At 38.9% G+C, this 27,909-nt stretch overlaps 1 protein-coding gene and 1 pseudogene across 19 annotated transcripts in view; both read right to left on the bottom strand.

The window, feature by feature from the left end:
* Positions 1 to 27,909, bottom strand: part of OSBPL6 (oxysterol binding protein like 6) — a 214,517-nt gene that overhangs the window by 93,974 nt on the left and 92,634 nt on the right. For 16 of the 19 annotated variants that reach the window (XM_023259489.2, XM_023259487.2, XM_045034006.1 and 13 more), the window contains one exon: positions 24,667 to 24,858. The exons of 1 other annotated variant lie outside the window; for it this stretch is intronic. The gene's annotated coding sequence lies outside the window, so the exon portion shown is untranslated. Of the gene's footprint in view, positions 1 to 6,064; positions 6,272 to 18,611; positions 18,743 to 24,666; positions 24,859 to 27,909 lie in introns of all 19 variants that reach the window. 2 more of the 19 variants (XM_023259488.2, XM_023259490.2) reach the window with 2 other exon arrangements.
* Positions 6,772 to 6,876, bottom strand: LOC111561998 (annotated as a pseudogene).

Below are 27,909 nucleotides of genomic sequence, written 5' to 3'. Positions count from 1 at the left end.
AAGTACCTACAGATTGACAGGCATGTTCTGAAACCGGATAATGCTCAGATTTCCTTCCATTTATCCTCAACCAAGAGCCACTTCATTTTTCACTTGGATTCAAATAAAGAAAGACTGCATTGTAAGTACTAGGACCAAAAACTTACGCCTGAAAGAAGCATCGTTCAATTGGCAACACAGGTTGTTAAAAACTAATTTTTTAGGGGAGCCTGGGTGGCTAAGTTGGTTGAGTGTCTGACTATTGATCTCTGCCTAGGGCATGATCCCAGGGTCATGGGATCAAGCCCTGCATCAGGCTCTGCACTGAGCATGGAGCCTGCTTAAGATTCTCTCTCTCCCTCTGTCCCTTTCCCCTGTTCACACACTCTCTCTCTAAAATTAAAAAAAAAGGGGGGGGCGCCTTGGTGATTCTGTTGGTTAAGTGACTGACTTTAGCTCAGGTCATGGTCTAGTGGTTTGTGGGTTCCAGCCCTACATCAAGCTCTGTGCTGACAGTTCAGAGCCTGGAGCTTGCTTCGAATTCTGTGTCTCCCTCTCTCTCTACCCCTCCCTCACTCATGCTCTATCTTTCTCTCAAAAATAAACATTTAAAAAAATAATAAACTAAAATTAAAAGAAAAAATTTTAAGGTAAGCATGACGGTATAAGATGAAAAGCTTACCCAAAGTCTTCTTCATCCAAGAAGACAGAAAACCAAATTCTAGCCCCTATTTTAATGATAGTACTCCTTGAAGGAAGCACAGAAGACTTCAGTAAGTTCTATAGTGCAGGTTGGAAAAGAAAGCTCCTGGCAATGATCAGAAAGCAATCTTAAGGCTAAAGAAAAATGAGACCTGAACTTGAGTCCAGAGGAAGAGACAGTCAATCAAGAAATCAAAAAAGAATAAAGATGTCTGAGGATACATGGTGAGAGGAACTCAATGGGTCTGGAGGTCTGAGGTATCCCTGATCCAGTGTGTTTGAGCTGAGGTCTGAAGGAGAAGCACGAGTTAAGCAGGTGCCTGGATATTTGGCTTGGTATGATCAAGAAGTTAGTGCTGCCCATCATGATCAGAGAGTGGCATGATGGGTCAGAGAGAGGCAGGGGAAAGACCTTGTCAGCCATGTTCAACTTTTCGATTTTTATCATTAAGGCATAAGAAGCCATAAAGGAGTGTGCTATAACCAGATTTGTGTGTTTAAAAGGATACTCTGAAGGGCACCTGGGTGGCTCAGTTGGTTAAGTGTCTAACTCTTGGTTTCTGCTCGGGTCATGATCTTGCGGTTCATGAGTTTGTTTGAGCTCTGCATTAGGCTCTGTGTTGGCAGTGTGGAGTCTGTTTGGGATTCTCTCTCTTTCTCTCTCTGCCCCCACCCCTGTTAAAATAAATAAATAAACATTTAAAAAAATAAATAAATAAAAGGATACTTTGATAGCCATGAGGAGAACCAAATTGGGGAAATACAGAAGGTGAGGGAGACCCAATCAGGAAGCAAGAGATAATGGATTAGAGAGCTGGCAAGAAATTCAGCATCCAGTCTTGTCAGCTGTAACAGGGTATGAAGGGGGCAGTGGGGAAGAGGAGAAGACAGGGTTGAGGAAGATTCCTAGGTTTCTGGTATTCTGAGTGAGGTCTGGCCAAAGGAAATCAGGATTGGCAGAAAGGCAGGAGTATAGTTTCAACCCAATGAGTTTCAGGTATAACTGAGGCATTCAAATGGAGATAAACACTTGGAAATGTAGTCCCTAGCTCAGAGAAATTTAGGCTATAGACAAATGTTTAAAGATTATGTTTCTGATATAAATGTGTTGTATGATTTATGTACAGATCATGTAAACTCTGCAAGTGCAGGTACATTTTATACAGGCCTACAAATAGTTATTATTTTCTAAATCTGCAACAGTACGTTAATGGATTATGTGACCCTGAATGTGTTAATCAGGATGTTAATGGCTACTTGGTTACAGAGAAGATTCAAAAGAACAATCCCAATAATTAAAAGGCAAATTATTTTAAATTGGGAGACCTGGACTCTCTAGCAAATAAAACTTAAAATCCTTTCTTCAGATTTCAACTTCATTGTCACCACCACTTATCCCCCAAATTGGAAAACTTTCTCTGGAAACAAAATTAGTCTTTGGACTAACAGAAATGTAAAGAGCTGCAGTGCTCTTTCCTTGGCTGGAGATCAGCTTGCACTGAGTATTGTCAAAAGGCAGTGATATGCCGACAGGCGATAGATGATCATCCAATCCTTTTGTTTTGTGAAGGTAGTCTAATTAAAGCGTGACTGAAATTTCTCAAGCCAAGCTGTGATACCAGCAAACAGAAAGCAAGAACACTGCTCAGGTCTCTGACTTGAAGTACTTTCTGGTCCAAGATGTCTTACAAGCCGCTGATACTTGAGCTAAAAGTATGGAGGTTCTGTGAGGTATTCACGTGTCCCCAAGGGATGAGGTTGAAACAACCAAACCAATTAGACTGTTATCCATTTGGAAGTAAATTCAATCCAAGCTACATCAAGAGCCAACATTTCCTCTTTTGAACTTTTTTCTTTTGGTTTTTAAATGTTTTTTAATTTATTTTTGAGGCAGAGAGAGACAGAGCATGAGCAGGGGAGGGGCAGAGAGAGAGGGAGACACAGAATCCAAAGCAGGCTCCAGGCTCCAAGCTGGGGCCCGAACCCACGAATCGTAAGATCATGACCTAGGCCAAAGTCGGACACTTAACTGACTGAGCCACCCAGGCGCCCCTTGAACTTTTTTTTCTTAACTGCGCCCAACTCCCAACTGCACTTTCCCCATTAATACATACCAAATGCTAATACCTTCGTTTTTAATTTAAAATGACATTTTCAGGGTAAGTTGTCGATGATGAAAACGCAATCTTTTGGTTGAATTACAATTATGAATATCTTGAAGAATACCAAGAATAAGAAAAGGCGATTTAGAGAATTTAATTCACTCTAAGAATCATTAAAAAAAATTTTTTTTTAACATTTATTTCTGAGAGAGACAGAGAGCAAGCAGGGGAGGGGCAGAGAGAGAGGGAGACACAGAATCAGAAGCAGACTCCAGACTCTGAGCTGTAAGCCCAGAGCCCAACACGGGTTTTGAACCCAGACCACAAGATCATGACCTGAGCTGAAGTTAGACGCTTAACGGATGGAGCCACCCAGGCACCCTAAGAATCATTTTTGACATTACTGTTGTTTTATTAATTTCTGATTTTTTTTAACAAAGAGGATTTTGAGTACCTAAAGTTGAGTGAGATGACCTTTAAAGTTCATTCCAATCTGATTATCAATCAAGTGTTTAATCACCTGCTCTATTTCAAAGTGCATTACAAAAGTAAGTCTAAATTCTATTAGTAGGCTATACCTATTTACTCTTTACTCCTAAAGTATAAGAATTAGTGTGACATTAAAAAAAAATTACTTCATCTCTATCAAAGCACATTTTCAGAAATTGCCTAAACAAAATCCCAAGGTAAAGAAAGACCATAGATTTTATTTTATTTAGTTTTTTGAAAGACCATAGATTTTAAAATCAATACCAACATAATTTCTATACTCAATGAGAAAAATATTGTTGCTGCAAATAACAGCAATACAAGAGCTGAACATCTGATTTTCCTGTCTTCTTCCCCATTCATATCAGTGGGATCACTACGATTGTTTGTAAGTGCTAGAACATTTGCATTTACACTGAGTAACATAAAATTCAGATTTACGACCTAGAGACCTGACTAAAGCATGAGGTGGCAAGGAAGACTTCTACAAGCTGCTGTTCACAAGCATTATAAATTGTATGTGTTCAGAAAAACATCTGGAACTTGACTATGTCAGCGGGGCTGAGTTGTGACGTGGTAATAAACAACCACAAAATCTCAAGGGCTTACAAGAAAGGTTTATTTACATGTTTTATTTACATGTCCTGTAGAGTTCAGCTGCAGCTCTACCCTGTATCAACCCCCAAGTGATGAAGGGAAAACAGCGAAGGTAGAACCATGAGACAGTTCTTAGGTGCAGGTGGAACATGTCACTTTCACTCACATCTTATTGGCCAAAACAGGTCACATGGCCAAACTGAGGTTGATGATGCATGAAAGTATAAAGCATCCAATATAAGGCAACAAAAAATACTTGGGGCAATAATCTACTATATTCACCATAGAAAAAGATTAAAAGCTCAGATATAAATATTTTAATTGACTCTAGTTTCATCAACCTAAAAATAACCCTAGTTAACATTTGATTCTATTTTAACCAAAGTAGGAAAATAATGTCCAATCTATCTGCAATATGCTTTTTTCAACCAACAATATATTGGTAACAGCCTTCTTTGTGAACAAAGGAGCTTTAGTATCATGGCTCTTAATCACTACGCATAAGGCCACCACATGGATATGCCATGATACGTTTATATTCTGTATATTTTGAAACAATGAAATTTATCACGGGAGAGTTCATAATAATTCCGTTTGCGTTTGATTATTATATAAAATGACCCTCTTCATTCATTTCAATACTTTTTTGCTTTATTTGGTATCATCTGCTCTCTTTCTGGTTGCAAGTGATTAGTGAAATTCGTCCATCCTTTTACATTTAAAGTTTCTGTATCACTTTGTATTATGTATTCCTGTAGTAAAGATCATGTTGAGTTGTTAAAAAAATCTAATATTAGCGATATTTTTCCCATTTCCATTTAATATTGTAACTAATAGTTGGCCTTATCCCTGCCAAATCATGCTACACTTCCTATTTTATGGCTCTTTGTTTCTTTCAATGCCTGATGGCTTTTCCTTTATAATCTGCTTTTCCTTATAATACTGATTTTAAGATGGTTTTAACTGAGTTTTATATTTGCCATTGCTGTGAAAGATAAAATTTCCCTTGTAACGTTCTGTTTCCCTTCAAGTTTCTCTAAATCCTGCTGGAACCTACAGTCTGTGTGTGACAGTCAAGAGTAAAATGGTATCCTTCTAGTCGCCCCTGCAATATAAAACCTCCCCCACACCACCCTACCTCAAAACTTTCTTTTCCTAGTCCTTTTCCCAATCTTGGTGATTTAATTTGAAATTTTAGAGAATTACACTTAGTATTCTATTTTTTTTTTTAATTTTTTTTTTTCAACGTTTATTTATTTTTGGGACAGAGAGAGAGACACAGCATGAACGGGGGAGGGGCAGAGAGAGAGGGAGACACAGAATCAGAAACAGGCTCCAGGCTCTGAGCCATCAGCCCAGAGCCTGACGCGGGGCTCGAACTCACGGACTGCGAGATCGTGACCTGGCTGAAGTTGCACGATTAACCGACTGCGCCACCCAGGCGCCCCTACGCTTAGTATTCTAACACAACATGGAGGAGCTGATACCACTTCTGACTGGGGCCAACCAGAATCTCCAAGTGTGAGGACAGCCTGGAAGAATTAAGTAATAATTTTTCTGCTCTTTCTCAAACAGCCTCCTTTTCTGCAACAGCAGCTGAGGTTTGCCACAATCAAGACCTGGCTCAGTCACTATTTTCCTGAATTTGGGATGCAGACTTCATAAAATTAGGGTCTAGTCCTTCATGGTTTTGACATTAGGTTGTGTTTTGAATTAGTATCTGGGTTGTTGATGGTTTGTCTTTTTCAACATCTGCATGACTATTTACAGAGAATCAAGAGGAGCCACAGTAGATGTGGCACAAGCCACAGGGACAGGGCAATCCTATCATCAACTGATCTTATCAGTGCAAATGTCATTGTACTGCTGGATGGAATAAACTAGTTTTCCGATCAAGATCATCACCAGAGCAATGAACGCCTATTATCATTATATATTACAGTCATTACAATGTCATTTACATTAGTTTTTTTTTTTTTTTCCCTTATAGAGAGAGGGTAGGGAATCTTTTTATTTCTAAGGTCATTAATGCACAAAAAGAAAAAGAAAATCAAGGAATGCTTTCATGAAGATAAGCCAATCACTTCTAAAAGAAAAAAAAGGTGGTGGTATAAGATATTTGATAAACATTTTCCTAGAAAATGACTAAAAGGCAGAGGCTAAAAGGATTTTAAAAAAATTAAAAAATCAAGTACTTTCACTAAAGAAATGCCATGAGGCGGCTGGGTGGTTCAGTCGGATAAGCGTCCAACTTCAGCTCCGGGTATGATCTCACTGTGAGTTCGAGATGCACATTGGTCTCCAGGCTGACAATGCAGAGCCTGCTTGGTATTCTCTCTCTCTTCCTCTCTCTCTGCCCTTCCGGTACTTGTGCACGCTCTCTCTCTCTCTCAAGAAGCAAACTTAAAAAAAAAAAAGAAAAAGAATAAATGCCATAAAATGTAAGGAATCACTTTACTCACAACCAAACCATGATGTATGAAACCAAATATATCTCCCTTCTTAAGACAGTGAAGTGGTGTTAAAAGAAGAAAGGCGGGCAAACTCCACCTATTTTCTCTAGATAAGAGGGGCGAGGAGCAAGAAGCCCAGGGAAAGCCTCACCACAGATTAACAGCGTTCCTAGGCCTGGAGGCACAGCTCTCCTGGCACTCAAGAACATGGCCCTGCCTTATCTTTTGCTGCTTTCCTTGGTCCTGGCTTCCAAAGAGCATCATGGACATATTCCAAAGCACCCCCAAAATACAGCTTTCCCTGCCAAGATGGCTTCTGGCGCACTTACTTAAAAAACCAACGAGGAAAAGAGCATACAAACAGACTTCTCTTATTGTGACTGATGAAAACTCCGGTCACTCTCTACTCACTCTCCTAAGATCCTTTACCAAGGAAATGAACAGGACAGACCTACATTCTACAACATCACTTAGACCTCCAGGGTGAGTTTACAGAGGATGTGAATGCTAATTAAGTAAAGAACTATAGAAATGATCCCTGAAAGTATAGTCTTTGAATGCTAATTAACTAAACACTAAAGAAGCAAAGGATAACTGGCATAAATACTCTTTTGACAAGGAACAGATCTCATTTAAAGAAAAATAAAGTTAAAAAAAAAGTGTGCGTGTATAAAACACTATAAAATATATTCCCCCAATAGGAGAGCAAATTACTATGTGCAAGAGGTAACTAGAGGGCTGATCTGGAATGCTAATCCTAGAAAAAGAGAGGGCAGCTTTAGAGCACCTCTGTTTCACACTTTCACAAATTAAAAAAAAAAAATTCTCTGAATAAGAAATAAGACAGGTTCAGAAGCAGTGGGAACTAGTAAAGGTAAGGAAGAAATAAAGGCAACAAATGATGACACCATCATTTTAAAATAATTAAAATGATATTAATGAAACACTGAACACTTCTGCAGAAAAATCTAGTCAAGAGGTAGGTTTAAAAGATAAAGTTTAGGAAATCATCTTGCAAATGGAAAAAAGGGCAGGAAAAGTTAACAGATAACAGAACCTGAATCTACAGATATGGATCGCCCTGAAGACAAAAACCAAAAAAGAAAAGGAATAGTATTCAAAAATATTCCTTAACATAAGGAAGACTTCAATTTGGAAAATAAAATCTTTAACAATATAAATAAGTATCTTTATCTGGAAAATAAAAAAAAAAAATCTTTATCAGGCAAAATTAGTAAAAAGCAAATCAAAATAAGATCTTAATGATACTGCTGAATTTCGATCACTCTCTGAAGCAATTCAATAAGTTAAATATTAATGAAACATTGGAAGCAAGCAGGGGTTAATCCTAGAAAAAGTTCAAAAATATACTCTCCTAAGTACATCTTAGGTTGAAGAAAAAATAAAGCACATTGATATTGTGACATTTGAAAACAGAGCAGAAACCAAAAGCATTCAGTCCTGTCCCTCACCTCCCTCCCCTTTCTTTCTGAATGATGGAGTGCATTGTCCAGTTAACTCACAGGTGAAAGACTAGGGTAAAAGCAATCAAAGAATATGTTAGAAATGTTGAACATAGCTACAGCTATAATGAAAGGAAAATTCATGGTCTTAATCATTTCCATTATTAAACACAAAAGAATAAAAACAGGTCTCAAGGGTGGCTCAGCTGGTTAAGCATCCAACTCTTGATCTCAGCTCAGGTCTTGATCTCAGGGTCATGAGTTCAAGCCCCACGTTGAGCTCTCGTGCTGGGTGGGCAGCCTACTCAATAAATAAATAAATAAATGAACAAACAAAAATGCATTAATTTTATAATTTATGAAATTTGAAAAGCCAAGTATAAGAAAAATATAAACAAATAAATGTCTTAGATTTATCAACTGATTTACATTATTTACTTATACTTTCATTTCTAAATATGTAGAAAAACAGGAACCATAAGTACAGAAAGAAGGTTATAAAAAGTACATAACCAAGGAATAGAAGACACTAAGTTATTAGATAATTGTTGCAATCTATAATAAATAACTAAAACTAATAATAATCCAAAGGCTAAATATTCTACAATCATCTTGATTTAAAAAGTACACCATTTAATATCCATTGCCAAATATTTAACAACTCTGAACAAATATTGGAATAGTTGCCTTTATTTTTATTAAAAAAATTTTTTTTAATGTTTATTTATATTGAGGTGGGAGAAGCAGAGAGAGATGGGGACAGAGGATCTGAAGTGGGCTCTGTGCTGTCAGAAGAGAGCCAAATGTGGATTTCAAACTCACAAACCCTGAGATCATGACCTGAGCCAAAGTCAGATGCTTAACCAACTGAGCCACCCACACACCTCTTTTTTGTTGTTGTTATATTTATTTATTTTGAGAGAGAGAGAGACAGACAGAAAGACTGATAGAGGGACAGAATCCCAAGCAGGCAGTGCAAAGCCTGATGTGGGGCTCAAACTCACGAACCACAAGATCATGACCTGAGCCATGATCAACAGTTGGATACTTAACTGACTGAGCTACCCAGGCACCTGGGAATAGTTGCCTTTCTATGTGCTATTGTTTATATATAAACGCATAAGCATACACACACAGACACATAAATCAATCTAGCATCAGGCTCAATGGTGAAACATCAGTACCGTTTTCATCAATGTCAACAACAAAATAATCATACTGGTTATTACCTTGTTAACACTGTGCTCTGAGAATGCTAACCAGGGAACAATATAATCGTTCATCTGAAATGCACATGAGGGGGGTCTGGACGGCTATCAGTTAAGCATTTGAGATCAGGTCATGATCTCATGGTTTGTGAGTCTAAGCCCAGCATCAGGCTCTCTGCTGTCAGTGCAGAGCCCATTTTGGATCCTCTGTCCCCCTCTTTCTCTGCCCCTCCCCCACTTGTTCCCCCCAACCCCATCAAAAATAAAATGTAAAAAATAAAAAAGATTTTAAAAATTAAATGCACATGGGAATCAAATGAAAGTCAACCAGAAGGGGTGAAAAGAAAGCAAGCTTTCAGTAATGTAGCTGGTTGCATATCTATCTATTCATCCATCCATCCATCCATCCATCTTCATTTTTTAAGTGAAAATGGCAAGTCTGAAAATGGTACATACTATATAATCCCAACTATATGACACTTTGGAAAAGGCAAAAATATGGGGACAGAAAAAAAAGATGAGTGGTTGCCAGGGTTGGGAGTGGGAGAGTGGGAGGAAGGATAAAATAGGTGAAGCACAAAGGATGTTTAGGACAGTGTAACTATTCTACGTATGCTGTATTGGTGGATATGTGTCATATATTTGTCCAGACCACAGAATGTACGACACCAAGAGTAAACCCTAACGTAAACTATGGACTTTAGGTGATAATGACCTGTCAGTGTAGGCTCATCATTGATTGTAATGGAGGTACCACTCTGGTGTGGGATGTTGACAATGGAAGAGGCTACGTGTGGGGAGCAGGAAGGATGTGGAAATCCTCTGTACTTTCTGCAATTTTACTTTTTGCAATTTTGCTGTAAACTTAAAATTGCTTTTAAAATAAAGTTTTAGCAGGTGCCTGGGTGGCTCAGTTGGTTAAATGTTGACTTCAGCTCAGGTCATAATCTCACAGTTCGTGAGTTCGAGCCCTGTGTCAGGCTCCATGCTGACAGTGATGAGCCTGCTTGGGATTCTCTCTCACTCTCTCTGTCCCTCCCTGTTTGTGCTCTCTCTCTATCAAAATGAATAAATAAACCTAAAAACAAATAATAAAGACATATAAACTCTGGATAAATAGAAATAAAACATGTTAAAATGTTCTATTTTATGTCTATTTCAAGTACAGAATCAAATGAGAAGGTTGTGGGGTGCCTAGGTGACTCAGTTGGTTAAGCAACTGACTCTTAATTTTGGCTCAGCACATAATCTCATGGTTCATGAGATCAAGTCCTGAGTCAGGCTCTGCCCTGACAGCATGAAGCCTGCTTGGGATTCTCTCTCTCCCTCCCCCATTCTCTCTCTCTCAAAAACAAAAACCAAAAAACACAATAATAATAAAAAGAGAAATTAAAAAAAAAACAAACAAACCCAGCAGGCCAGATGTCCTACTTCCCATCCAGGAACTCTTTTGTTATTCATAGTGTATAGATGACAAAAGTAGGATTTAGGAGGTTTGTTAAACAGGGTCCTTAGTTTGGTTTCCAAATCTATTTGACCTCAAAGCCCATGAAACAAATTCTTTCACTGCTATTTACCCTTATTTTACTAATAAATCAATGAATAAATGAGAACTCTAGTTTGTTTTGTTTTTTTTTTACAGGATGGTACATTACTGATGTACAATACAAATTTATAGAGGTTCTTAAATGATATGAAATGTATGGGGCATACAAGCATCATATTTTCCTAGGGAGATATTCAATAGCTTTCATCGGATTATCAAAAGGCTAAAAAAAGTACATCCTTGGGAGTTCATATTACTAAAAGGATTCTTACCAGTACAGGTTAAAAGACAATCCATGGGCACAAAAGCTGTACAACATATTTAACATAACGCAATCACAGGACATTTGATTTTGATGGGAGCATGTGCCACAGCCAGTTTTGACAAGGCCATTTTGGTACCATCACCTCGATAATTTTGCCAATGCTAATTTTCTAAGATTTGTCAGCCACTTTTTCATTCATTATTTGGTTTCTGACTCTTGCTAACATGTTTTGAAAGGAAGCTTGGTAATGTCATAATTCATATTTTAACAGGAAAGATAATATTGGGAATTATGGTTCCCATGACTGCTAATAGGTACTGATTGTCAGCACAGTGGGGACTTTTTGGCAACAACAGGAAACATCAAAGATTTTGCCTCTGCCTTGTGATCTTAAATAATAATTCATTAATCCATGTTGAGTGTGTATAAACTTTTACTGAGACACCAAATGACTTGAGTAGCGGCAAATGTCCTGTTCTCTAGAGGAATTTCCTGTACTGAGCTATTCTGAAGAGTTGGCTTAAAGCCGACAAAATGGCTTAGGTTAAAAATGTTCCAGAAGTGATTCTGATACATTGCTAACAGAAATGTAAAATGGCAGACTGCTATTGAAAATGGTATGGTGACTCCTCAAAAAATGAACAATAAAATTACTATATGATTCAGCAATTCCAATTCTGGGTATACGCCCAAAAGAATGGAAGGCAGGGACTTGAACAGATATTTGTACACTGATATTCATAGCAGCATTATTCATAATAGGGAAAAGGTGAAAGCAACCCAAGTGTCCATCAGCAGATGGACGTATAAACAAAATGTGGTACATTTGTACAATGGAATAGAATTCAGCCTTAAGAAGAACGGAAATTCTGATACATGCTACAATGCGGATGGACCTCAAAGACATTATGCTGAGTAACCTAAGGACCAATATTGTATGATTCTACTTATACTAGGTACCTACAGTAGTCAAATTATATTAGGTACCTACAGAGTCAAATTTATAGAAGGGTGTTTGCCAGTGTCCATGAGGAGGGGGAAACGGAGTTTGGGTTCAATAAGTACAGAATTTCAGTTTGGAAGATGAAAAAGTTCTCGAGAAAGAAAGTAGTTGTCTGGGCTGGGGGCTGGGCAAAATGGATAAAGGGGAGCGAGTAGTACAGGCTTCCAGCTATGGAATAAATAGGTCACAGGGATGAAAGGTACAGCATGGGGACACTGGCTGACAGGTGCTGGCTACACTTGTGGTGAGCACAGCATAACACAAAGCGTTGCTAATCACTATGTTGCACATCTGAAACTAATTAATATTCTGTGTCAATTATACTTCAATTAAAAAGTGGTTGTCCGAATCCATCTGTGTTGTTATTAACAAAATACCATAAACTAAGTGGCTTAAAAATGACAAGGATTTAGGTGCCTGGGTGGCCTCAGTTGATTTAGCATCTGACTTCAGCTCAGGTCATGACTCATGATCCTTGAGTTCAAGCCCTGCATCTGACTCTACACTGAGAGCTCAGAGCCTGGAGCCTGCTTCAGATTCTGTGTCTCCCTCTCTCTGTGCTCCTCCCCTGCTCACGCTCTGTCTCTCTCTCTGTCTCTCTCTCTCTCTCTCTCAAAAATAAATAAATGTTAAAGAAAAAATTGAACAACAAGCATCTATTTCTCACAGTTTTGGAGGCTGGGGAAGTCCAGGATCATGACACCAGAAGATCTGGTACCTGGTAAAAACCCACTTTCCTAGTTCATAAATGGTCATCTGCTTGTTTTGTCCTCACATAGCAGAAGGGGCGAAGGGATCTCTCTGGAGTCTCTTTTAATTCCACTCACAAGGACCCACCCATGACCTAATCACCTCCCCAAATACTATCACCTCAGGAATAAGGATTTCAACATATGAATTTTGTTGCAACACAAACATTCAAACCATAGTGATGGTTATAGTACAATGTGAATGTACTTAGTGCCTCTGAAATAAGAATTTAAAAACTGTTAGAATGGTAAATTTTATGTATATTTTACAAAAATAAAAAAGTTCCTGTATTATCACCTGTAATAACTTTTATAATATGCAGACATCACTTTTGTGTTATTTTGTGCTCAGGTTTCATTTTCTTTATAAAATCTTTCTTAATTAGAATTGCCACTGCAATCTGTATTACTTCTAAATTTATGCATGCATATATTATTGAATACCACCGCACTGTTTATTTGTACCGATTCTGTATAATCTTCGTGGGTGGGGACTATATCACTTTCATCGTTGCAGTCGGATATCAGGGACCACAAAAACCACTCAGATTGTTTGCTGGGCTTATCATTTCAGTTAAGACCTAAGCCCTCATTATATACATTAAATACAGTTGACTGTGCTCACAGGCTGCCTGAGATAACCCCCTCATGCCAGGTCTTGGATTTTATTATATTTGCCCAAAGAGAACCCAAAAATAATCCAAATGATTTGCAGAGTGGAGTTCCCTTTCTGTTCAATAGAGAGAAAGACTGTACAGAGTTCAACATTCCCAAGGGGAAACCTCTGGGTTTTCCTAAAAAAAGACCCACCAACCTGCTAATGGTACTCTAGGGGCCTGGGGCATTATCTGCTCTGTTCTCCCTGGTGCCGACTCATACATTAGGAATAGGAAGAGAGGCAGTAGTGTAATTCTTTCAATACGGATGATGAATTAGCCTGGCTGCACAGAGTTACCGCACCTGCCACCTACCTAATTGACTAGCCATTATCTACCTAATCGCAAATATTTCATGATTAAGAGCCTTAAGCAGAATTTTAAAAAACTGTCATCCCTCCAGAATAGCAATGTTTATGTAGACCTTTACCTACATATCAGGGTGCCCATACTTCTATTTGCAATCGGGTATTCAGCATGAGTGCTAGTTTCAATTATTGCTCATTCATTGCCACAGGAGAAAAGGAACAGCTGACAATAACTGAGGATTTGCTGCCAGGCCCCAGGCAGTTCAGCATCATGTACTCATTTAATTGGGGTGTGGTAATCTTCGCACACACCTGGTGGTGGGCTGGAGCGAGCTTACACAGGCTCAGGAGCCCCCTGCCTGCCAGACCAGCCTCCAGGGACATCCTCTTGGGAACTTGAAATTGGCCATGATAGAAGTAAGCCATGCAAATCAGCATCCTCCCCCTTTTTAGAGAGCTGATTTTTAAATGTTTGTCAGTACTCCACTGCATATATCCTATGCTGTTTTTTCTTTCTATTTTTACACTTAAAAAAAAAAAATTCATGGATTGCCTAGGTCTGAAACCAATCCCAACTCTGTTATTTCCTAGCTATCAAACATCAGGCAATTTACTTTATTTCTCTATGCCTCAATTTCCTCATCTATAAAATAGGGATAGGCACACCTGGTTGGCTCAGTTGATTAAGTGTCTGAATCTTGATTTCATCTCAGGGCATGATCTCATGGTACGTGAGACTGAGCCCTGCATCAGACTCTGCACTGACAGCAAGGAGCCTGTTTGGAATTCTCTCTCTCCCTCACTCTCTGCCCCTTTCCCGCTCTCTCTCCTCTCTCTAAAAATAAATTGGGGTGCCTGAGTGGCTCAGTCGATTGAGCGTCCGACTTTGGCTCAGGTCATGATCTTATGGCTCGTGAGTTTGAGCCCCACATCAGCTCAGAGCCTGGAGCTGGCTTCAGATTCTGTGTCTACCTCTCTCTCTGCCCCTCTCCTGTTCACACTCTGTCTGTCTCTCCCTCTCTCAAAAATAAATAAATGTTAAAAAAAAAAGTTTTTTAATAAACTTAAAAACAGGGATAAAAATATCTATTTCATGAAATTGTGAGAAGCAGATGCCATTATTTGTGTAAAATGGTTACTGTTATTATGCATCCTCTTCCGAGCCCCTCCTCCAAATGACTGTCAGGGAGCAGATTTGAGGACACACTGTACCCACGAGAACATCAACTTCCTCCATGAGCAGGTTCAGGACACCTGTCTCCAGAGTACTAATTTTGAGACTGGTTTGATCCATGACACTATTTTATTAAAAGCCCCTATGAAAAAGGTTGCTAATTTTCCATCAAAAGGATCAAGAGTATTTGGGGAGGGGGCATAATTTAACAAAAATCCACAAAATAGAAACTGATGTACCAGTTCATGTATTTAAATGGATTTGGGGCATATCCTTATTAAAAATAAGCCCACACTTAAATATAAAAGAACGATCAAATAACACACTTAAGATTATTTTATTATCAAAAATAATTGAGACACTGATATGAAGTGAAATAATAGGGGTCCTAATAGTTTGACAAACTACATTTGAGGTCCAGATAGTGTCAAACTCATGGTACAACTAACAAAGAAATGGATGTCAGTCAAAAAGCTTGAGCTGGAGCCTTCCTTTTCCAGCAGATCACAAGATCTTGTGTCTCAGGACCTTGGTTTCTTTTATGCAGAGAAAATACTTGAGTTCCCAACTCACTTCACAGGATTTTACGAGAATCAAGAAAAGAAAGAAGTACTTTAAAATGCGCGCACGGGGGCGCCTGGGTGGCGCAGTCGGTTAAGCGTCCGACTTCAGCCAGGTCACGATCTCGAGGTCCGTGAGTTCGAGCCCCGCGTCGGGCTCTGGGCTGATGGCTCAGAGCCTGGAGCCTGTTTCCGATTCTGTGTCTCCCTCTCTCTCTGCCCCTCCCCCGTTCATGCTCTGTCTCTCTCTGTCCCAAAATAAATAAACGTTGAAAAAAAAAAATTAAAATGTGCGCGCGCGCGCGCACACACACACACACACACACACACACACACACCCCACACTGGGGTAAATCTGGCAGACTGAATATAGACAGAATCTGTTTCATCCCAAAATTCCACTGAAAACATCAGTAAAGAAATTTTCTTTTTTTAAAAAGTAAAACCCAAGAGCAGTGAGGCCAGGAGGCAATGGCAACAGAAGTTTGGGACTGGAAAACAGAAAAAAGTAGTAAAATGATACCTGGTTCATTAGTGAGTCCTGCCACAAAGATGATGAGTGGAAGTTTAAGAAATTCAAAGGAAGTTTTAATGTGTCACCTGATACTGAATTGAGATGAAAAAAGCTACTCTTCCCCAAATCCCAAGCTTAGGAAATACCAGTGCTGTCTACTACAGAGGTTTTGAAAGGTGATTCGGGACCAACATGCCACCTGGGAACTCATTTCAAATGCAAATTCTTGCGCCTGTCCATACTAGTGGGTCAAAACCTGTGAGCTGGAAAACCTGTGAGCTGGAAAACAGAGTTGTCCAGCACTCTGTTTCAACAAGCCTGACTCTGGACACAGGTGTAAAGGATCGCCAGCTAGGCCCTGTTCTTTGATGACCTAACACTAACCCTAGGGAATAATAATATAGTATTAGACACAGTCACTCCCAAGTAATAGATGTAAAGCCTCAAAAATAAGGAATTGTTAAAATTGTTCCTCAGCAATTCAAAAATATATATAATAATTAGAATTTCAACTGATAACTAAGGTGTTTAGCATTTAACATTTATAGAAATGGGCTTCATACTACAAAACTGTTACTAAAAACATTAGAAAGCTTATGAAAAAGTATTTTTACTACAAACACAGTATCTCCACCTATGAATAAAAAGAAAATACAGCAGGGCGCCTGGGTGGCTCAGTCAGTTAAACGTCTGACTTTGGTTCAGGTCATGATCTCACAGTCTGTGGGTTCAAGTCCCACATTGGGCTCTCTGCTGTCAGCACAGAGCCCGCTTCAGATCCCTTGCCCCCTCTCTCTCTGCCCCTCTGCCACTCGCACTCTCTCTCTCTCAAAACTAAATAAACACATTTTTAAAAATGAAATCAAATAAAGCAAAAGCTCTATCATAACCCAACAGGACTCTATTGTCTACTAATCCCTGCAACCGCAACATTTTTTGGATCCCAGATTCCGAAATGGGCAGAGATAATCCAGTCACCATCTGACTCCATCGGAGGTCAGCAAACTTTTTATGTAAAGGGCCAAACAAAATATTTTAGGCTTTATGAGCCGTACGGTCTTACCGCAGCTACTCAACACTGCCATTGTAGTGGAAAAGCAGCCATAGACAATGAGCACATGAATAAGCATGGCTATGTTCTACTAAAACTTAATTTATAAAGCCAGGCTTGCAAGCCAGGTTTGCCCTGTGGGCTATAATTTGCTGATCCTTGAACTAGATTATTGAAGATGAGTAAGCATTCTTGGGACCAAATACTGCAAAGCACTTTTAACGATTGTAGATTCCCCAACAGCTTCCCATGGCAGGGCTGTTAATCCACACTGCAGCTGGCAAGCATTCACAGAGGAGATTCTGGATTTAATGCTTCTTGCCAACTTCAGATTTCTCTATCTCCCCTAACATGTAAAAAAGAAGATACTTTATGTTTAGAAATACACAAACTGAAAAATATTAATAGGATAAAGGGTAGAGGGGATCGCTTTGATCAGGGTAAACTTTTTATTAAAAGCCCCACATGAAAAAGATTTGCTAATATCCCACTGAAACATAACACCCTACATAGTCCAAGACGATTTCAAGAAAATGCATGAATTATTTTAAAAAAGGAAAAATGTAAATTAACTTTATTGGTAAGTTTTGTTACATTTCTGAAATTTAAGAAGATAAAATTAAGGATCAAAAACCGGGGGGAAATTGGTCCAGTCCAAAAATGAGTGATGGGACAAGTACGAGACCATTTAAGTAATAAATTCTCAACACGTGCCACTCTCTGCACAGGACCTTCCTGTGTAAACCTAGCTACCTCATCTCTGCAAATCGAAGCAACACTGTGTTTGATTTGCTACAGATTTTGGTATTTCCTCACCAGTTTTTTCTTTTAAGTGTTTTATTTTGGAACAATTTAAGATTTGCAGAGAATTACAAATACACCACAGCAAGTTCCCATATATACTCTTCCCCCAAGGACTTCCTCCAGTTATTATAAACTGACAAAATAAGAGATTTTAACCTTAAAGTACCGACCAAAAAAACAAAAAAACAAACAACAACAAAAAAAACAAGACATTTGGAAATAAATTCACATGCTGAATTTGTTAGGTATTGTTTAAATAAATTGTACAGTGCTTCTAAATTCAGTACTCCAAACATGAACATGCAGTCAGCAAATCATCTTTCAGTTCTCAGCTCCTGTTGCCTTGAAATAGGCACCATCTCTGTCGCTCTCTAGCACAATGTTCTTTTCATTCCCTTCACAGCTCTTACCTCATTCAATAGTTACATTATTTGTTTATTGGCTTATTATCTTTTCCCAGAGACTTCACCAGTTATGATTCCTGCTCTCTTTGTTATCATTCCTGGGTCTAAAATAGTGACTGGTGCATATTGATAGATAGATACTCCAGAGACTTTGCTACATGGATGCATGAATGAATGACCAAATGCCTACACAAATGAGTGAACACTTCAGATACAGCAGGGTTGCTATAAGGCACAGGAGAAAAGACACACCATTGTTTCTGAAATCTCAAACCTTTAAAAGTCTACCACCAGCCATACACAGTGAAGTTTTGGGGAGTCGATGTGTTAGTCCATCATCTTTGTAATCATTTCTTACTGGGGCAAAGTTTAGAATTGTTACTCCAATACATCCTTGTTTTCTGAAAGCCAAACCTTTCAAAACGATGTGTCTTGTGGGTTCATACACACAGTACTTCCTAGCATTACTCATCTGATGTAAAAAGCCAATAAACAAATAATTTTAAATCAACCTCACAGTTAGACTAATTACAGTATTAATCATTCTTCTGTATGTAAAAATATATTGGAAAGAACTCAAATACCTTACGGAGGTGGTCTGAGAATAAGAGGTTTTGAGAAGACAGGTTAAAAGTTTTAAAAGACAAAATAGGGAGTGATGTAGCTCTCCTTATTCCTCCCTTGTGCAGCCCTCGGCTCGGGGTCCAGGAATTACCTGGGTGTGCAAAAAAAAAAAAAAAAAAAAAAGGAACTATAGATGGTTGGCAGAAAGGAAGGATGGACAGGAGGAAGGTGGGAGAGACTACCTACACCCATATTCTCTATGAATGCTTACATTTATCCCAGGGTCAAATATTACAAAATGTGTCCAAAAGTCAAAGCACTTGATCACTTGACCAACCAAGGGGGCGAAAAGGCATTCCAAAATATGCACCCATCAAATAACCATCTATCAAATAAAAAGAAGCAAGAAGACAAAAATCCTGGGGCACTTTCAGGCTCTCTGCTTCATTTAGAGTGTTTATTTTTCTTCTGTCTCTGGACCTGCACTATGAGGAAGGGTAGACACTAATAAATGCATCCAATGCAGCACAAATCGATCTACCACCCAGAGAGAACAATAATCCCACTGTCGCTTCTGGAACATCTCCTGCTTATGATGTAATGAGTTGCAAATAACTCAAATTATCTGGTAAACTAAAGATTTAATAGACTGAATTTCACTGCCAAGAAACGTATCAACATTAATACTAAAAATGGAGTTGAAGGAAAGATTCATCTTCTAACCTCATGCATGAATTTTAAAAGACCAAAAATAATGACCAAAAAAAAAAAGGATAAATAAAACTTTACATATTTTCTCTGCATAAAAACAGAATAATAATTAGTAGTAGTAATGCTGACTGAGCTTATTCATTTGAAAGTATTCTGTGTACTTAAAGAATAAAGCATAAGAGACTCTTAAAAACTGAGAACAAACTGAGGGTTGATGGGGGTGGGAGGGAGGGGAGGGTGGGTGATGGGTATTGAGGAGGGCACCTTTTGGGATGAGCACTGGGTGTTGTATGGAAACCAATTTGACAATAAATTTCATATATTGAAAAAAAATTTTTAAAAATAAAGAATAGAGCAAATAAGTTTGTAATCTTATTTTGGAACCAAGATCTTCAGTGTAAGAGAAAAGAGATACAAATATAAAATCAAACAATATTAAAATTCCATAAAGTTAGCTTGAAAAAACCAGTATGAACTCATATGTATTATTTTTAAATGTATATAGTTTCTACCCTGCCCCCCAAAAAGCCTAGAATCACTGAGAACCCACAGGAATAAGCCCTCCTAAGACCTAGACTGCAGTTTCTATTTATTTTATTTTGTTTTAATGTTTGTTTATTTATTTTGAGAGAGAGAGACAGAGAGCATACAAGTGTGTGAGCAGAGGAGGGGGAAAGAGACAGAGGCTCCACACCATTAGCCTGGGAGCCTGACATGGGATTCGATCTCATGAACTGTGAGATCATGACCTGAACTGAAATCAAGAGTCGGATATTTAACCAACTGAGCCACCCTGGTGCCCCTAGACTCTAGTTTCTAAATTCCCTTACCTACTGAAAAGAACCAGAGCTTCTTAGAATGGCTGATACTTAGACTGGGATATGAAATGTACAAGAGAAGCGTGGGGCATCCTGTTGTACCAAAAAGCAGGGTCAAAGAAATTAACAGGACAAGAGTGCTTCTGGGATGTTCTGTTATCTTGATCTGGTTGCTGATGATATGGAACTGGCCAGTCTGTGAAAATTCACTGTGATTCTCTTATGAGAGGCTCTCTTTTCTTTATGTATACACAGGAGCCAACTTGAAGGGGATCCCAGTGAACCAAGGTTGTACTTGAGCATCCAGAAAAAAAAAAAAAAATCACCGCAACTAATTAAAACATAATATTTTTAAATCCATGAATATATAATGATACTCCAAAAAAAAAGGAAACTCTTTAATACCCTTTGAAAAAACTAAAGTACCAACTCTAAAACTATTAAAAAGGAAGTATTAAGCACTTACTCTGCTTTTTCCTGTATGACTGTATTTCAGGGTAAAATACTAGTTGATCCAAATACATGATGTCTACTTCTAATAGCTTCAGAATAAAAGGGAGATGGATAGACAAATCTGGGTGTGTGTATGGGAGTTTACTATACTATTCACTGTCTTTTGTGTAATTTGAAATTTTTCTCAATGAAAGGTATTTTTTTAAGTAGAGAAAAAAACAGCAAAAGATGAAAAGATTCTTAACAAATCAAAATTTCCTTCTTCCCTACCATTTCATTTATGAAACCTCTGATATTAACAGTATACTTTTCTTCATTCCCAATTTTACTGGATATGTATTTAACATACAACTTATTTTTCAAAGTTGGTCTAAATTTTTCAGATTTAAGGGGGTGACCATTTTTCTAAAACTTCACCAAGCAGAATGAGAAAGACAACGTACAGGTGGAGGACTGGTCTAGGGCATGGCCTTTATCCCTGGACAAAGGTTCTTTCCTGATCCTTTGTTTCCATTCTTGTCATCTCATTGAGGTTCTTCTCACTCCTCTTCCAGTTGGCTACTGGCCTGCTCCCTTCGCCTTGGCCCCTTCAGCATTTTAGAATGAGATGCCTATTGAGCAGGAGAGACCTCCTTCAGAGAGACAGAAGAGGAGGGAAAGCCCAGGAGAGGAAGAAAGGGACAGGTAAAATGACATCCGCCTTACCAGTTCTCATTGGATAGTCTCTCCATTGCCACTACCTGAGGGAGGAGTCTCAAGACCCTCAAAACAGATAGAAGGGAACAAACATCAGCAAAAAGTGAAATACTTTCTCCTCTACCCATGTTCTCTTTGCTGACTGGTTAGTTGATTTATTGAGTTTACCTTTTTCACAACATTTCAACCTGTTTTTATGTCAATAATGACTTCTAAACACCCCCCACTCCATTTTTTTTTTCAGTGCTGGTTGTCCTTTCCTCGGGGAATTAAGTGAAAGGGAATAGAGAGGTGATACCAGGAAATCCAAGAAAAAGAGGCAAAGGCGCTTCCTGAAAGCTTTCCTGAATATACATGCGTACAAACTAATTTCTGTGACAAAAGAACAATATCAGATAAACACATTTCGTAAAGGAAATGAGATGCTGATCACTTGCATTTCCCTTTTTAAAAAAAAGTTTAATTTCCGTCTTATACAGTCAACGCACAACTTGGCAAATATGTGTGGGAACAGATTTCCACTTACTTTATTTCCAGGAACTTAAACCTGACAGTCAAAGGGACTCATGTACATTTCATCTTTGCTTGTGGTCATGTATCAAGAGATCCTAAGCAATACTGACCTAAGAGATTCCATAAGACAGAGCAAAGCAATGCAGCCAGGCCACTAAACCACTCAAAATAAACATCCAAACCAGCTGGTCTTCTTTCCTGTTTGCTTCAACATTAAAAATCGGTAATCTGAGGCCTAAAATCTGCTTAAGTAACAGCACTACCTGTCTGAAGGTAATTGAGTTGTTGGGACAAGAACTGCTATTTTAGGATCAAAATCAGTTTCCTCCATCTGTAAACTCTGATCAAATAATTCATGTTTGAGTTTAGCTAATGCAGACAGAAAAGGACCCAATGATTTGAAATATCTTCATGGCTAAAGTTCTTTATTACCGTACGAAAGTTTGATTCAGTATCAAATTAACAGGAATACCCCTGTAAATAGTTCAGCTCCTAACAATATACAGTGATCAAAGATGGGGAAAGAGACACTTTGTGATGAACTACAACCAATGTGCTTGAGGGTACATCTGATTCTGATGGTGAGATTTCTCAATGTCAAAAGTCCTACACAAGAAGATGGCACAGCATTTTGCTCACTGAATCACTCTGGTGTCCAGACTGAGTAGGGAGCTGGTCAATGGACTCTAATTCCTATGGGTGTCATTCAAAAAGAGGCCAAATCAATGAATCAGTTTGCCTCCCAGGGACCAAAACAGAAAGATTAGGTGATAGAACCCTTGGGTCATGAAATATCAGACTCTGAAATGACACCCTGAAGGTACAGAAAGAATGATTCAAACCCCATCACTATGCAAATGAGATTTCCAAATTAAGAACAACACACCATTCCGATTTTGGAAAAGTCTTCCTTCTTCACTGGCAAGTTTGGGAGATATCAGCTTCACTTCAGAAAACCACTATTTTTAAAACACACACATTGTATTGTATTGTATTGTATTGTATTGTATTGTATTGTATTGTATTGTATTGTATTGTATTTCTATTTTATTTTATTGAGAGAAAGACAGAGAGAGCACAAGTGGAGGAGAGGGGCTAAGGGGGAGAGGGAGAAAAAAAGAGGGAGAGGATCTTAAGCAGGCTCCATGCTCAATGCATAACCAGACACAGGTCTTGATCCCCATGAATCTGAGATCACGACCTAAACTGAAACCAAAACCAACTAAGCCAGGCACCCCGCAAAACACACACATTTTATATAAAGTAATAAAATGCCAAACAAGAATAAAGACTAACAGTGTGTTATATGTAAAGTACATGACAGTGACTTCATGAAAGGAGAGAAGAAACTACTGCCTAAAACAGGAATCTTGACAGCAAAAGCCTACAGATGCCAGGCAGGTAACATAAATCTGTAAGGCTGGTTGGGTTAAATATGTAAGGAATGGTAAAGATTAGCAAACTTCGGTCTTTGGAATAGTAACAAAACCAGATTTTTAATCTTTCAAGAGAAGCCAAGTATCTGATTTTTTCTATGAAGTTTCCAGACTGATCAATGTTGGCAATTCATTCAATTTTAAAAAAGAAAATGTTTACAGGTTAAGAGATTATAGTCTAAAATTTGACCTATGGGCCGGCAGTTTGCAAGCTCTGCACTAAAATGTAATTTTATTTTATTTTATTTTACTTTATTTTACTTTATTTTATTTTATTTTTATTTTAACATTTATTTATTTATTTATTTGTTTATTTATTTATTTATTTATTTTGAGAGAGAGAGAGAGAGAGCGAGCATAGCAGGGGAGAGGGGCAGAGGGAGAGAGAGAATCCCAAGCAGACTCAACGCTCAGTGCAGAGCCTGATTTGGAGCTTGATTTTATGACCCTGAGATCATGACCTGAGCCAAAATCAAGAGTTGGATGTTCAACCCACTGAGCCACCCAGGGGCCCCTAAAATGTAATTTTAAATAATGCAGTAATAAGCAGAAAGCTTCTCACAGAACAATGACGACACTAAATTACTGAGCCTTGGTTTCTGCTCTACCAAGAAGAACCAGTCCATACAAAGAAAGGGTCGGGGGGTATCAAAATAACCATGGTGTTTCCAAATTACAGATGTCTACATTATCACCACCACCACCCCTGTGTCCCAGGGCAAATAAGAGTTTGAGAAGAGGACACACAGCTTGTGAGAGCCTCCCAACAATTTTCATGGTACACCCTCCCACTCTGGGGGGTCACTGACCTCAAGAAAGTAGAAAGCTTTGCATAACTGGGAGGAATGTGTCCAAATTGTGAAGGCCAAAGTCACTGAGCCTAACATATCAAATAGCATGTGTGAAGTGGATCTGAAAATAATAACTGCAAATCTCAAAGACGACAAGGAGCCCATAGTAAGCATTGCTGGTATCATATAGTTCAGTCTCTTGGGGGGAAAAAACCTACTTGTTTACTATGAAAGATTATAAAAAATGGATGCATTTTAAGAACGTGTGTATGCATGAATGTATTTGCATATACATATATAATGCAAGCAGGGTTGTCATTTCATTGTTTAGGCTGAAATCTGCAGCTTTATTATTTCAGAAGGGAAGGGGAGTGTCTTATTTCCACATGATGCCAGACTGCAGATAGAAAAAAGTTAACAAATACTTTAGCATGTTTTTCTACTTCCTATCCTTAAAAAAATTTTCAGTAGAACTTTTTATCAAGATGCCTACACATAACCAGGATTACTGTGTATTGCTTTTAGATCAGATATACACAAAAGAAGACATAAAGAAATAACTTCCTGTCATTTGGTAATGTCTCACTAATCTTTTAATGTGATTACTGCCTAATCTAACCCCATTTTTGATCTTAAGCTTGTGTTCTCCTAACTCACCTTGTAACCAGGTGTCAAAGTCTTCCAGGTCAGCGTTAAGGTAAAAGCTGTCCAAAGTGTTTTATCCTCTGATGGCGGCAGCTTTTCCCCTGGGAACTCCGTCTGTCTATTGACCCCAGTGGGGTTATCTGGTCAATGACAGGAGTGGCTCCTTGATTTCTTTCTCTTGCTGTTTTGCAGCAACGGGCAGAACTGAAAAAGAGAGATTACACTCACATAGTACAACTCCACATAATCCGCATGAGTTTCTCAGGGGGCTGCCAATGACCAATCAGGAAATTCCTTCCAATTTATCTTTTGAGGTGAAAGTTCATTAAGGATGGTGTCTCAGATTTTTACCTCCTTTGCTCAGTCTTACGTAACCTCAAAGATGTAGTCACTGAACTCAGCCATCAGTAACATTCATAACTCCCACCTCACCCAGAGTCTGGAGCATGAAAACTCTCAATTTATATAGCAAATATTTTCTAAAAGGGGACAAAGCATATTTTCCAGAAACATGTTTAACCCTCCATTTAAATGTAAGCCTTAGTTTTTAAAAACCAGTAAGTATGAAGTGGTTTCACCATATAAGCATATAAATGCACTATCACTGTTCCCTGATAAGGACTCATTAATAGTCTGCAATTTGCCTTACAGAGTACAATTGCCAAACTCCTACAACAATCCTCTAGTGAAAGAGCTGACTATACTACCGAAGAATACAATTTTCAACTTGACATTATTTCTCAGAAGGCAGAGAATATTTTACAAGAATATAAAATATGTTCACTTTAAGGCAGAGGAAGAAGAAAAAGGAGGAGGAGGAGGAGGAGATTCAGAAGAGGGAGTAGAGGAGGAAAAAGAGAAAGAGGAAGGAGGGAAGGAAGGAAGACAGAAAGACAGACACACAGACCTATTCTAAAGTAGAAGCTAAATTAGTGACTCTGATCCTGAAATGTGACAGCAGTTTCCTTTGAGCAACCTCTCTAGCAAGCTCGTTTCTTCACAAGTCAGCTTTAAAAATTACTCCCCAGGTTTGATTATCTTTCAAGCCTGTTCTGTCACTCAGGTTTAGTTTTCTCTTTTTACCTATGGAAAAGGAAAAAATAAATGCACACACACACATTCTGAAAGACAACGTCTTCACGGAAGCGCAAAAGATTGATGTCTACTCAGGATCCTACGCTGTGATAGCTCCTGCAAGTATTATTTTTCTAGGAAAAAAAAAGTGTGTGGGGCAGGGAAGGGGGGGGGGTTCCTAAATCCCCCCCTACATCTCTACAAAAAATGATTTTTAAATCTCTACTGTGTTGTAAGACAATTCCATGCATCTTGTAGGTCCTAAATAAAATTTACTTGATGTCTGTAATGAGGACATAAGAGAACTAGAGTCAGGGTCCATTAAGATTATTTTTGTATGTTCAGCATGATATATTTATTTTCTGCAAACACTACTCAATCTACACTTTTTTTTTTTTAATTTAATGTTTATTCTTGACAGAGAGAGACAGAGCATAAGCGGAGGAGAGGCAGAGGGAGAGAGGGATACAGAATCTGAAACAGGCTCCAGGCTTTGAGCTGTCAGCACAGAGCCCGATGTGGGGCTTGAAGCCACGAGTGGCAAGATCATGACCCGAGCCGAAGTCAGACACTTAACCGACTGAGTCACCCAGGAGTCCCTATGCTCTTTAATCCCATATAATTATAGATAGACTGAATTTGGTCAGCTACAGAAAATCCCCTGCCCACCTTTTCTTTGCTCTTTTCTATGATGGACTCCACCAAGCTTTGGAAAAGGAGGGAACACTGAAAAACGAAAAGAAAGAAGAAAAGTATGGCGAAGAGCCCCCTGTGCTACACTGCAGTTCTTTTCATCCACACCCCCCTCCCCCAGTCCTCTTCCCTAGTCTTCTTCTCCACCTCTTACCATCCTGTAAGGGCAAGTAGGAAGGTAAAGAAGAACAGATGACCATGGGGTAAAATCAAGGTTTCCTCTCCATGTGCTTCCTCCAGTCCAGCTGCAGAGGCCAGGAAGAAGGTGGGTGAATCTTACTAACCATACTCAACGAATTCCCAAACAGTGTGTGTGTCTTGTCGCCAGCTTATGTAACTCAGACCTTGGCCCAAGGAGCATTTTTGCACTTCATTCGTCTCTTTCTCCATCTCTTTGCCTACGCATCCTTCAAAACCTAGCTCAAAGCCACAACTCTCAATCAACGCCTTTGCTGATCTTCTCTACTAGAAAGTAGCAACTTCTCATCACACCTGGTACTTTGGTTAATTTTATTGGTATACAGCTGTCTTGATCTTACCTGGCGCTTACACCTCTTACCCTCCCCCCACCCCCATCAGACTGTATTGACTCTGAGGAGCAAGGACTGGACCTTAGTTCCCTGCACAAAGTAAGTGTGAGTTAAAAAGTGAAACTTACAATGCTTCTATTTATATGTATGTTGTAAGAAATGAATCTATTATTGTTCCTTTTGTGCAAAAGTGTCTATTTGCATACAGTGTGTATGCAAGGTCATGGAATAAATGTCTTGGCTTGTTCTTTTTTTTTTTAACTTTTTAAAAATGTTTTTATTTTATTTTTGAGAGAAAGAGCATGAGGAGGGGAGGTGCAGAGAGAGAGAGGGAGACCCAGAATCCAAAGCAGGCTCCTGGCTCTGAGCTGTCAGCACGGAGTCTGACATGGGGCTCAAACTCACAGACGGTGAGATCATGGCCTGAGCCGAAGTCGGACACTTAACCGACTGAGCCACCCAGGCACCCCAGCTTTTGAATTGTTCTGAGACTATAATGAATGTTCATATGGGCATTCTGTGCAAATTCCGAAAGACATCCTTTGTGGGAGCTAACCAGTCTGATTAAAAATTAGCTCTATTGCTCTGCTTCGGATTCTGTGTGTGTCTCTCTCTCTCTCTGCCCCTCTCCCACTCACTCTGTCTCTTCTCTTTCTAAAAAATAAATAAAAACACTAAAAAAAAAATTGGCTTTATTGGGGCATCTGGGTGGCTCAGTTGGTTAAGTGTCCGACTTCTGCTTGGGTCATGGTCTCGTGGTTCATGGGTTTGAGCCCTGTGTTGGGCTCTGTGATGACAGCTCAGAGCCTGGAACCTACTTCTGGATTGTGTCTCCCTCTCTCTTTGCCCCTCCCCACTCGTGTCTCTCTCTCTCTCTCCCTCTCTCTCTCTCTCTCTCTCTCTCTCTCTCACAAAAATAAATAAACATTAAAAAAAATTAGCACTCTATCAATATGTG

The sequence above is a fragment of the Felis catus genome, chromosome C1 (genome assembly GCF_018350175.1).
Source record: "Felis catus isolate Fca126 chromosome C1, F.catus_Fca126_mat1.0, whole genome shotgun sequence".
Classification (NCBI taxonomy): Eukaryota; Metazoa; Chordata; class Mammalia; order Carnivora; family Felidae; genus Felis; species Felis catus.
Note: the sequence above shows the minus strand (reverse complement) of the source record. Positions and strands in the feature narration are given on the sequence as shown.